Source organism: Musca domestica, unplaced genomic scaffold (assembly GCF_030504385.1).
Source record: "Musca domestica strain aabys unplaced genomic scaffold, Musca_domestica.polishedcontigs.V.1.1 5, whole genome shotgun sequence".
NCBI classification, from domain to species: domain Eukaryota; kingdom Metazoa; phylum Arthropoda; class Insecta; order Diptera; family Muscidae; genus Musca; species Musca domestica.
The window spans coordinates 16,178,634-16,189,871 of NW_026712346.1; the positions used below are offsets into that span (position 1 = coordinate 16,178,634).

Genomic DNA, 11,238 nt, shown 5'->3' on the forward strand with positions numbered 1-11,238 from the left:
AATCACCTTCGGGCCCAGCTTGTCATTTACTGACACCTCCAAACCTACGTCAGCAAATTTGGTGTTGGCAACTATTTTCTCCCTTTCCGCAACAGATGGTGTCCTAATAACTGCTCCTCCATCCCGCACCTCCTTTACCTCATGAACCCTCACACCAAGAGTAGGGCCCACTTCATCAACCACCTTTTTCACTACCTCCTTGCTGGACTTCCCCTTCTTAGACCTCACCACCACCGACCACGTTTCTACCGGCTTACGAACAGGTACCGCAACAGGCACTGCAGGTACCGTCTGTGACACCACAAGGGGCGCCGTAACAGCAGCCGTCACAGAAGGCCCGGGAGCAGGGCCTACCACACCACGAGCCGCCAGCTGCTCGAACGCCTCCAACTTCCCCTTAAGCCTCTCATTTTCAACGATGGCTCGCATGAGCATCTCTTCATATTTACTGGCTAAGGAAATCACCTCCCGAGTTGTCTCAGAGCTGCACTGACTCTCACACAGCAAATCCAGAAGAGAGTCAGTGACTACCTTCATTTCCAGCACCGTCACACCACCAACAGACTTAAGTGGAGACCTCTTTGAACGAGAGCGACTCGCCCTTTGGACTTCACTTGCACGCTCGCTACCAGATAAATCATCAACTAGTACGCGACCACCAGAGACACCAGCACCACCACCACCACCCTCACCAGCAACAACAACAGCATCACCAACACCAGCCTTCTTCAGCGGAGAGCCCAACTTCTGTCGCTTCGCCTCTTCCCCTCCATCCGAACTCTGCTCACTCTCAGTGTGCCTTAACCTTCGCCCTGCAGGGGGAGGCAAATCCCCTCCGGAGCACCAGCACCTCCCTCTATCTCCATATCCGAGACCTCAGAATTGGCCTCCGATACCGACCCACCCTTCTTCTTCCTTTGTGCCTTAGGAGGCATATCCCAGACACACACCCACTATTCACTAATCGTCTATTCACTACCAGATGTCGATCGAGTTGTCCAAAATCACAAACCAGTCCAAAAACCAAAATCAAAGCACTCACCGCAGGCAAGGTTAGTCCAACCTCACTTACTGACGACCAGACAAGTCCAGTGGACACAGCACCAAAACACTAGTCCAACCACGTCTCCTCCAGCAACCAAACACCAATGGCCAACGAGACACCAAAATCCACACAACTCACTTCCGCGCACTGTATGTTCGTTATGGCGAGACACCTTTGGAATACCCCAAGGGATTACCCACCAACAACTTAATGCACCTGACAGAGTCAGAAAATTTGAAATCTGCGTTAAGAGCAGGAAAGAAAATTTTCGCAAACACTTCACCCGAAATTATTACACTTTTTCACTAGGCAAAATATCACGTCTGTTCTCTTCAACGACAAGTGAGTAGATAGGGACATGAAGTCGAGGGGGTTTTACATGATTATCGCCTTGACGGCTTCAACCATGATGCACCATTGCACAGGGGTCGACGATACGATGCGTCGGCCAGCGCCCCTTTGGAATTACCCAGAGTTCTCTTAGAGAGTGGTAGCCCTCCACGGAGTTCTAGGTCTATTCCGCAGGTACCAATTCGAAGATCAGCTATATGGGCTTCACTTCCCTCTTGGTAAGGGGTTGAGGACTATCTTACACCTCCGCTGCTCTATGGGTCGCAGCACCCGGTTGAGAATGCAACACCACATCGAGCCGATGCTCTACCCGCGATTTGGGTATAAACCACAACCACCGCGTTGCACCCAAAACAGGGGCCTCTCCATAGTCAGGCTAGATCAACAGATCTAGGGGCTCCTGACACCCGCGGCACCAGAAGAGTCTCCGGTCAGACTTCGTAGTCGAAACTACTACCACTTTTTGCTCCATATAGCACGGGACTGGTCGCCCAATGAGTGAAAATTTAAGGCACGATCATGGAATAGGACGAGTGTAACACAAGTGCTACACTGATGAAGCAGTCTAATCACCACGTTTACATGGACGTAGCTTTCTCACTGCGAAGAGCGAGGCCTATTCACCTCTTCCGCTCTGACGCTGGCGAACGGCAACCGATTAGATTTGAAAGTGCCCCCGACAAGATCAGAAGGATCTATGATGGTGAGGCAGAGAGTTGAGATTCCCTGTAGTCCCCACCACCTGCGGTACCAGAAAAAAGACCTCTGGTCAGATCTCGTAACCGAGTTACTTCCAGTTTCAGTCCCATGTGACCAGGGGACTGATAACCCCTTGTGGCTAATATACACGTCTAGGCTGAAAGAACGTACTAAGACGCCCTAACCACACACTCATCTCACATTCATGCTCATACACACCGAGCAGACACATTCATACAACACCATTCACACTAGTGCCCGGCGACGGGCGAAAGCGCGACTAGCAAACTCTCCAAGGCTAGCACGCGTAGAGCTAGTGGAGAGAACACGACTAACATCCCATTGGCCCTCAACATTGGAGATACCCATGGAATCTAGATTCCGGAAGTCGTCGTAAAATGGACATGAGCACAATACATGTAGCCAGTCCTCGACTGGTGCCCCGCACCTACATGCTTCTGTGCCAGAGATGTTCCTTCTATACAAAAATGCATTTAAGGAACCATGTCCCGTCAACAAGTACCCCAAGTGAAGGCCAAAACCAAAATCGGGGTTCGTCTGAGCAAAAGTAACATCAGGGATGAACCTGAAAGTTACTCTACCATTCTCACTTTCATTCCATCTAGATTGCCATCTAGATGAAAGAATTTCTCGCAGCCGCGATTTGCGATCCTGGACGCTCATTCTCTCCACACCGTCTACTGCCCAGTCAGAAGGCACAATAGGTAGACCCCTCTTGGCCAAGAAGGACACGTTTGCACGAATCACTTCAAGATCCAAAGGAGGAACACCCAGCAACACCTGCATGGCCTCAGTAGACACTGTGCGGCATACAGGTAAACAAGCCAACATCATTATTCGTTGGCATGAAAGTATCTTGCGACACCCCCAGCCTAACGCCGTCGTATACCATATGGGAGCGCCATAAGTAGCACAAGCTACGAAAAGACCCCCATACACAACACGCATTGCACGTCTACTGAGGCCCCATTCAGACCTCAACACACGACGAACTTGACCCACAATACTGCACATTTTCTCCTTTAAGCGATCTAGGTGGGGGATGAAATTCATCCTCTCGCCCATTGTGATGCCCAAGTATTTCAATTCGGTCTTATAATTAAGACCTCGACCATCAAAAACAACACTGGGATGTCGATTACGCGACAAGCTGCCCTTTAGCAACATAGTCACGGTCTTCTCCCTGGCCACTTCTACACCAACTCGTAAGCCCCAAGCACCGACAATCTCCATCAATTGTGAGCCAGACTGTTCCAACTCGGAACGAGACCTAGCCTCTACTAATATCAGGAGATCATCTGCGTACGCACATACCTTACAGGTGGAACTAAGCTACCGCAGTAATGGATCCACCAACCCCTAACGACATCTATTGAAACACTATTCTGGGCACCAACAGAGCACGCCACCCTGTCAGAGAAATAGCTTTTCCAGAGTTTTATCTCTCGACAACCAACTTCCTGCAAACAAGCAATTACACGCGACCAACACAAATGGTCAAAAGCACCCTTAAAGTCGACAAAAATACCCAAAACGTATTTGCTTGTAGATCCCTCGACGCATTGTTTGACATACAGCCAAGCGTCTTCAATACTACGACCTGGTTTGAAACCAAATTGAAACTCGGATTCTGTCTCAGCCAACCTCTCCTGTAATCTCTGCACCATTATCCTTTCCAATACTTTACCAAGCACTGGTAGGAGGCTGATGCCTCGATAAGATCGAGGATTACTCCTGACTTTATCGGGAGATTTCAGAAGGACGATGACTTTCGCAGCCTTCCACGACCTCGGAAAAACACCTGAGCGAATACAATTACAGAGCAAAGTCTCCAGGTAGTCCGGAATGGCCTTCCAGATGCTTTTACACATCTCTCCGGTCAAACCATCCAAGCCTGGTGACTTCCTGCAGCGAACCAAGGCTACAGCCTGATCGATCTCATTTCTCTCCAATTCTGGAACAATAGCAGTCTCCTCCGGTGGAGGAGGCAACCACAGGTCCACCCTTGGAAAGAAAGAAGCCATCAGGGCTGACACACACTCTGTCCACGTGGTAAGGACTCTATCATCTACCTTAATGCCAGAAACATCAACCGATTTCTGGGATCTACAAATCTTATACAGCTGACCCCATGGGTCATCGCGGTTTCTCGCAACAAAAGACTGCCATTGACCATTTTTCGCACTAGCTATCATATCTTGATATTCATTCAGACACTGCCTATAGGCAGCCGAATGTACGCCAACGTCATCCGCGTTCCGTCGTTTGGCTCTCTGGAATTTCTTCCTGAGACGCCTTACAACTTTACGCTTCTGACTCAGAGTTCTATTCCACCACCTCAACCTCCTAGAACTCGAACGGCCATATCTCTCAAAGGGAATATCATTAACGCTAGTAACAGTGTTGGTTAACAATGCTACTTGCTCATCGACAGGAAGAGAAGAAAATTCTCGCAGCGAAATGTTCGAGAAGGCATTGACCAGTTGTTGCCCGTAAACGGACCAATCAACATTCGCCAAACGCCAACGAACAGAAGGGATATCGCTAGAGCCATTAACCGTACAGTAGGTATAAACCTCACTCGGCTGGTTTACCACATGCATGGCCCTTGAAAGGAGCCACTCACTTAACATCTCCCCCCTAGTGTAGTTCTGATAGCTCCGCGCTTGCCGAGTTATCTTACTGAACCACATGGGAGAAGATGCGTTCGCGTCCAAGCCGAGGATGACAGGATGGCTACTCACCTGTAGTAGCACCGCATCCATGTACCTAAGGTACGGCTCTAACGCTTCTTCGAACTTGCAATAGAGACTCGCAAGAAATAACACACCAAATTCACCACTCACAGACACATAAACACCAAAATCACTCGCATCCACAAGCACACAATCTACGTTACTATCGTCGAACCTACAGTTCAGCCGACGCATCGTAACACCCAAATCAGACATAACTGCGCTCGATCGTCTGCAATTAAGTTGGATGATTAAATCCATCTTAATGCTTAGATTTCGCCCTAGCCACCATCAAGCTATAAATTGGGCAAGCCTCAGACATCATTAGATGTTCTGAGGGTTTACCCCTGAAAGCAAAATTACGGCAATTGAGTGCATTTTTGCACCTCTTTGCCGTATGCCCCTCCTCATCACACCTACGGCAAACTGCACGTGCAAAACGGCAGTGCTGGACCTTGTGGTCGAAACTAAGGCAGCGATAACAATGAGGATAACATCTGCCCAATGGCAGATGCAGCCGAAACCGGCTCAAAACCACTACGGCGAGAGCGTCGGCTCTGCTTAACAGCCTCGTACAGCAACAACACCAGTGGCGACAACACCAGTAGCATTACTGCACCATCAGCCCCTTTGGCAGCCTTAACGGCAACTACGCTCTCTTCACCACTGGATTTACCTCTGGCACTCATGCCAGAAGCAGAGCCAGCGGTGCCAGCAACACATTTCCTCTTTGCACAAGAGGACTCACTCTCGTCACCAGACGGGGTGGGAGTTGTACCACCTTCCGCCTTTTTGCGACTCCTACGAGTCGACGGTTTAGGCGGCATAGCGCTTACTTCTATCTAGCAGGTAAAACCACCAGATAAAAGCAAACGCCTGAAAATATGCTTCACAAACCACAAATAAATATGTGGTTTGTAACTACAATAAAATAAGTATAGGAAAACTATACTAATTGCCACTATCCACCGATAGATGGCGCCAACTAAAATACCAACAGCGATCCACCAACAGATGGCGCTGAAAAACCAAAACAAACTGCTGAAGGTCAGATGAGACACCAAAAGCACGTGGCTAGCGGAGCCCCAGTTTTGCAACAACAATTTGCAAGGCAATTATAAAAGGAAGTAAAACCACTAATGAACACTTTTATTCACTTTTTCACCGATTTTTCTACGAAAAATAGCACAAAATCACTTTAACTTGCAGAGCTCTAACGATATGTGTGTATCGTTAATCCATTCATGCGCGTCACTAATTAGATGACGAGGCATTTGGCTACCTTAAGAGAGTCATAGTTACTCCCGCCGTTTACCCGCGCTTACTTGAATTTCTTCACTTTGACATTCAGAGCACTGGGCAGAAATCACATTGTGTCAACACCCGCTAGGGCCATCACAATGCTTTGTTTTAATTAGACATTCGGATTCCCCAAGTCCGTGCCAGTTCTGAATTGATTGTTAATTGATAGTCGTTATAATTTAAAGAGTACACACCTTGCGATGCAACCCAATAAATTTTAGCAAGAAAGTTCCACAATTGGTTACATAGCAAATATCCGAGGAACAAGATCCGGAGATCTCTATTTACCCAGAACGAGTACGTAAACCATGTTATTGCTTCCCAATCAAGCCCGACTATCTCAATCTTCAGAGCCAATCCTTATCCCGAAATTACGGATCTAATTTGCCGACTTCCCTTACCTACATTATTCTATCGACTAGAGACTCTTCACCTTGGGGACCAGCTGCGGATATTGGTGCGGCCTGTTGAGAAGTTTGCGTGACCCCACCATAAATTTTCAAGGTCTGAGGAGAAAATATCGACACAACAGTAAATGTCATGCTCTTCTAGTCCATCTACCATATCTCTCTTCGAAAGATTTCAATGGTAGTACGACTATAAAACAGAAAAGAAAACTTTTCCAATACCTCTCGACGGCTTCTTTATTTTTGTTGTTGCCAGGATGAGCACAAGGCCCATATTTAATAACAAACGGATACCCAACAGGTTACGGAATTGGAACCGTATTCCCTTTCGTTCAAAATTATTCAAGTGTTTAATCACACAATTTTGCAATTGTCAATTATAACTTGAAAATTTTCAGCTTTCGCCTTGAACTTAGGACCGACTAACTCGTGATCAACCACTGTTCACACGAAACCCTTCTCCACTTCAGTCCTCCAAGGTCTCATTCGATTATTTGCTACTACCACCAAGATCTGTGCCAATGGCGGCTCCATGCAGGCTTACGCCAAACACTTCCAAGCACACCATTGTACCCTCCTACTCACTAAAGTTTCAAAGTTTAAAATCCAACCGAAATTGAATATAAACCATTTACTTTAGCGGTAATGTATAGGTATACAACTTAAGCGCCATCCATTTTAAGGGCTAGTTGCTTCGGCAGGTGAGTTGTTACACACTCCTTAGCGGATTACGACTTCCATGTCCACCGTCCTGCTGTTTTAAGCAACCAACGCCTTTCATGGTATCTGCATGAGTTGTCAATTTGGGCACCGTAACATTACGTTTGGTTCATCCCACAGCGCCAGTTTTGCTTACCAAAAGTGGCCCACTGGGCACATTATATCACAACCACACCTTCATACCAAGAAAGGTGTGGTTCTTACCCATTTAAAGTTTGAGAATAGGTTAAGGTCGTTTCGACCCTAAGGCCTCTAATCATTCGCTTTACCAGATAAGATTATTTTACATAATTTTTAAATGCACCAGCTATCCTGAGGGAAACTTCGGAGGGAACCAGTTCGATTGGTCTTTCGCCCCTATACTCAATCCTGACAATCGATTTGCACGTCAGAACGGTTTCGGTCTTCCATCAGGGTTTCCCCTGACTTCAACCTGATCAAGTATAGTTCACCATCTTTCGGGTCACAGCATATATGCTCAAGGTACGCTGTGGTTAGAGGCATAAATAATATAAATATTATTATGCATAACTGATAGAACGCCCCGGGATTGAATTAATAGACTATAAATAGACTAAAAACTAATCCCATAAAAGTTATGTTAATTTCGCTATTAGGTTTAAATTCCCAATAACTTGCAAATATGTTAGACTCCTTGGTCCGTGTTTCAAGACGGGTCCCGAAGGTATCCTGAATCTTTCGCATTGTAAATCATATAAGCGCATATAATAAACACAAAAATCAAGATTAATGTGCCATTATAGAATACAAGTATTCAAGCGCTGTATATAATAGATCTATCAACACTTTATCCAATCGACAGCACTTATTCTATGTTATTACGCAAGCATACTAATTTGAATAAACTTTCGCCATCGATCTTATGATAAATTGTGTATGTTAATAGATTACAATGTCCTTATATGGAAAAAATGCACGCCATTCTCACTATATTATTCATATAGCAATCGTAACGATGAATTTTCCATAATGGATATTCAGGTTCATCGGGCTGAACCTCTAAGCAGTTTCACGTACTTTTTAACTCTCTATTCAGAGTTCTTTTCAACTTCCCTCACGGTACTTGTTTACTATCGGTCTCATGGTTATATTTAGTTTTAGATGGAGTTTACCACCCACTTAGTGCTGCACTATCAAGCAACACGACTCTTTGGAAATGTTCTCTAGTAATCATTAACGTTATACGGGCCTGGCACCCTCTATGGGTAAATGGCCTCATTTAAGAAGGACTTAAATCGTTAATTTCTCATACTAGAAATTGAACACTTCATACACTGCATCTCACATTTGCTATAAAGACAAAGTGACTTAGTGCTGAACTCTTTCCTTTTCGCTCGCCGCTACTAAGGAAATCCTTGTTAGTTTCTTTTCCTCCCCTCATTAATATGCTCAAAATTTAGGGGGTAGTCCCATATGAGTTGAGGTTGTATAAAACACATACTATTCAGTTATACATTAAATAGAAACACCATCATTTTCAAATGAAAAAAATCTTTTCGGTATATGAAATTTTCATTTTCAATTTAAACGAGACAACTCTAGTTTCATAAAAAAATCATTTTATGCTAGACCTTCCTCAATCGATTTACGAGCATTTTTCGATTTTGGTGAATTTTTTTCCATTTTATAAATATTATTGAAAAATACGAAAAATATTTCTTAAAAATTACACATTGAAATTACCCAAGTTAATTCATTTTATTTTGATAGCATTAATCAATAGCTATCATTTAAGCCGTTTTCTATACTTCTATGTGCATTTTTCGATTTTTCATGAATATTTTTCGATCTTTTTAATATTTTCCAAAAATGGCATAAAAAATTCTTAAAAATCGTACATTGAACAAATTGTAAAAATTTGTTCGGCATAATGTTGCTACATAAAATAGCGATCATTATGCATCATTTCCTGGCAATTTTCATGTAATTTTCAATTTATTATGATTTTTTCTTGATTTTTATCAACAGTATTAAAGGCGAAAAAATTCATAAAAAATTTAAAATTCTTTTTATGTCTGATATGACTTTATTACAATATAGCTATTCGAAATAGATATTATGTTAGTCAATTCAGACATTTTTCATTGGCAATTTACGTTTATATGGTGTACCACCATATATATATATATATATATATATTAACTAGGGCGGATGGATATGGTTAGATTTTTATATGTTGGTCTTCTTCTCTTCTTTGGATGTGTTCAAATAAGTCACTAGAATGATGACTAGACATTTTGAAACCATTCTGAAGTAAAATGCACACAATTTACTGCAGTAGCCGTTTAACCCCATTCGAAGAATATAAGCGGTTTTGGATGATTCTCATACAAAAATTACCTTTTATATTCTTCATCTGTGAAAGTTAGGGACACCTGAGTGTTGCTTTATGTGAGCACCTACCTTACGGTCTATCTCACAGTGGTCTTAGCACCGGGTGAATACAATGCGTCTACCAACGCCCCCACAAAAGTGAGTTCCAATTCGCTCGCGCGTTATTTGGACGCGGTCGCCTCCTTGGTTAGGAGCGGAGCCTATCTAGAACTCCTGCCTTTCTATGGGTCAGGCACCCGGTTGATAATGCAACTCCACATTCGAGCAACACACTCTCCCCGGGTCTAACCACAGCCACCGCGATGCTCCCACAAGGGGGCCAACACCAACTGCCAGGCTAGATCCGAAGACCTAGGGGCACCTGGCACCCGCGGTACCAGAATATAGCCTCCGGTCAGGCTTCGTAGCAACGCTACTACCAGTTGAACTCCAAACAGTCCGGGACTGGTCACCCACCAACAAAAAATCAGCAGAGAACACGCACTCAAAACACAACAATTAACATGCTGTCCTCACGGACTGCACAATGGGTCCACTGGGACCGCGGCAACAGACTACACAACACAAACAATAAACAGGACTACCCTCACGGATAGCCTACACAACATACAAAGAGGAACCCCAGCAATCGTCCCAAAGGTCCAAGGACCAAACCGGCCCAACAGCCCACGGCCCACCTCCACTATGTGCGGGGACCCCCTCCACTAAGTCTTGTCCTTCTACTAAATACTTCTCGCGCAAAATTACTTAAACATCTAAAAGTCCGATCGTCTTCAAGGACCCTACTGAAATCCCACCCCGCCCCTCCATACGTAATACCCATATTTGCTAAACATCTAATGTCATTATAGTAACGGCATTCCGTCAGTATATGCACCCAGTCCTCGGTCATCCCGCACCCACATAAATCCGTCTGGGCAAGGCCTCTCTTATGCAAAAATGCATTGAGAGAGCCATGCCCCGTCAGTAAGAAACCAGTACTTAAGCCGAAGCGAAAGTCTGGCCGGTCCAGTACGAACGTTGCGTCACGAATAAATTCGTACGTCACCCTTCCCTTGTCACTGTCCGTCCACCTTGTCCTCCAAAAATTAACAACGCACTCCCGAAGGAGCGCCTTGTACCGCCTAATATCCCCATCTGCCAGATCAGAAGGGCTGAGCCAGTTCTCATCCTCAGCCAGCTGCAAACCGCGTTTCAGCTTATACAGAATAGCCCTACTTCTCACTTCCAGGTCAAGCGGCACGGCGCCAAGCAGCACCTGAAGTGCATCAGTGGACACAGTCCTACACACAGGCAAACACGCTAACATGACGACCCGCTGACACGACAGGAGCTTTTTCCGACCCAACACAGACGCACCGGTTTTGTACCACACAGGAGCCCCATAAGTTGCGCAGGCAACAAACAGGCCACCATATATGATACGCACGGAACGCCTGCTCAAGCCCCAATCAGTCCGCAAAACACGCCTGACCATTCCCACCACTCTAGTTAGCTTCTCCTTCAGGTGATCAAAGTGAACCAGGAAATTAAGCCTATACTTCATATGAATGCCTAGATACTTAATTGTACTTGCGTACCTTATGCCACGTTCACCAGCTCG

At 45.2% G+C, this 11,238-nt stretch overlaps 1 pseudogene; it reads right to left on the reverse strand.

Annotated features, from left to right (window-relative positions):
* Positions 1-6,038: 6,038 nt before the first annotated feature.
* LOC131805300 (large subunit ribosomal RNA) lies at positions 6,039-8,728 on the reverse strand (annotated as a pseudogene).
* Between the last annotated feature and the right edge of the window lie 2,510 nt (positions 8,729-11,238).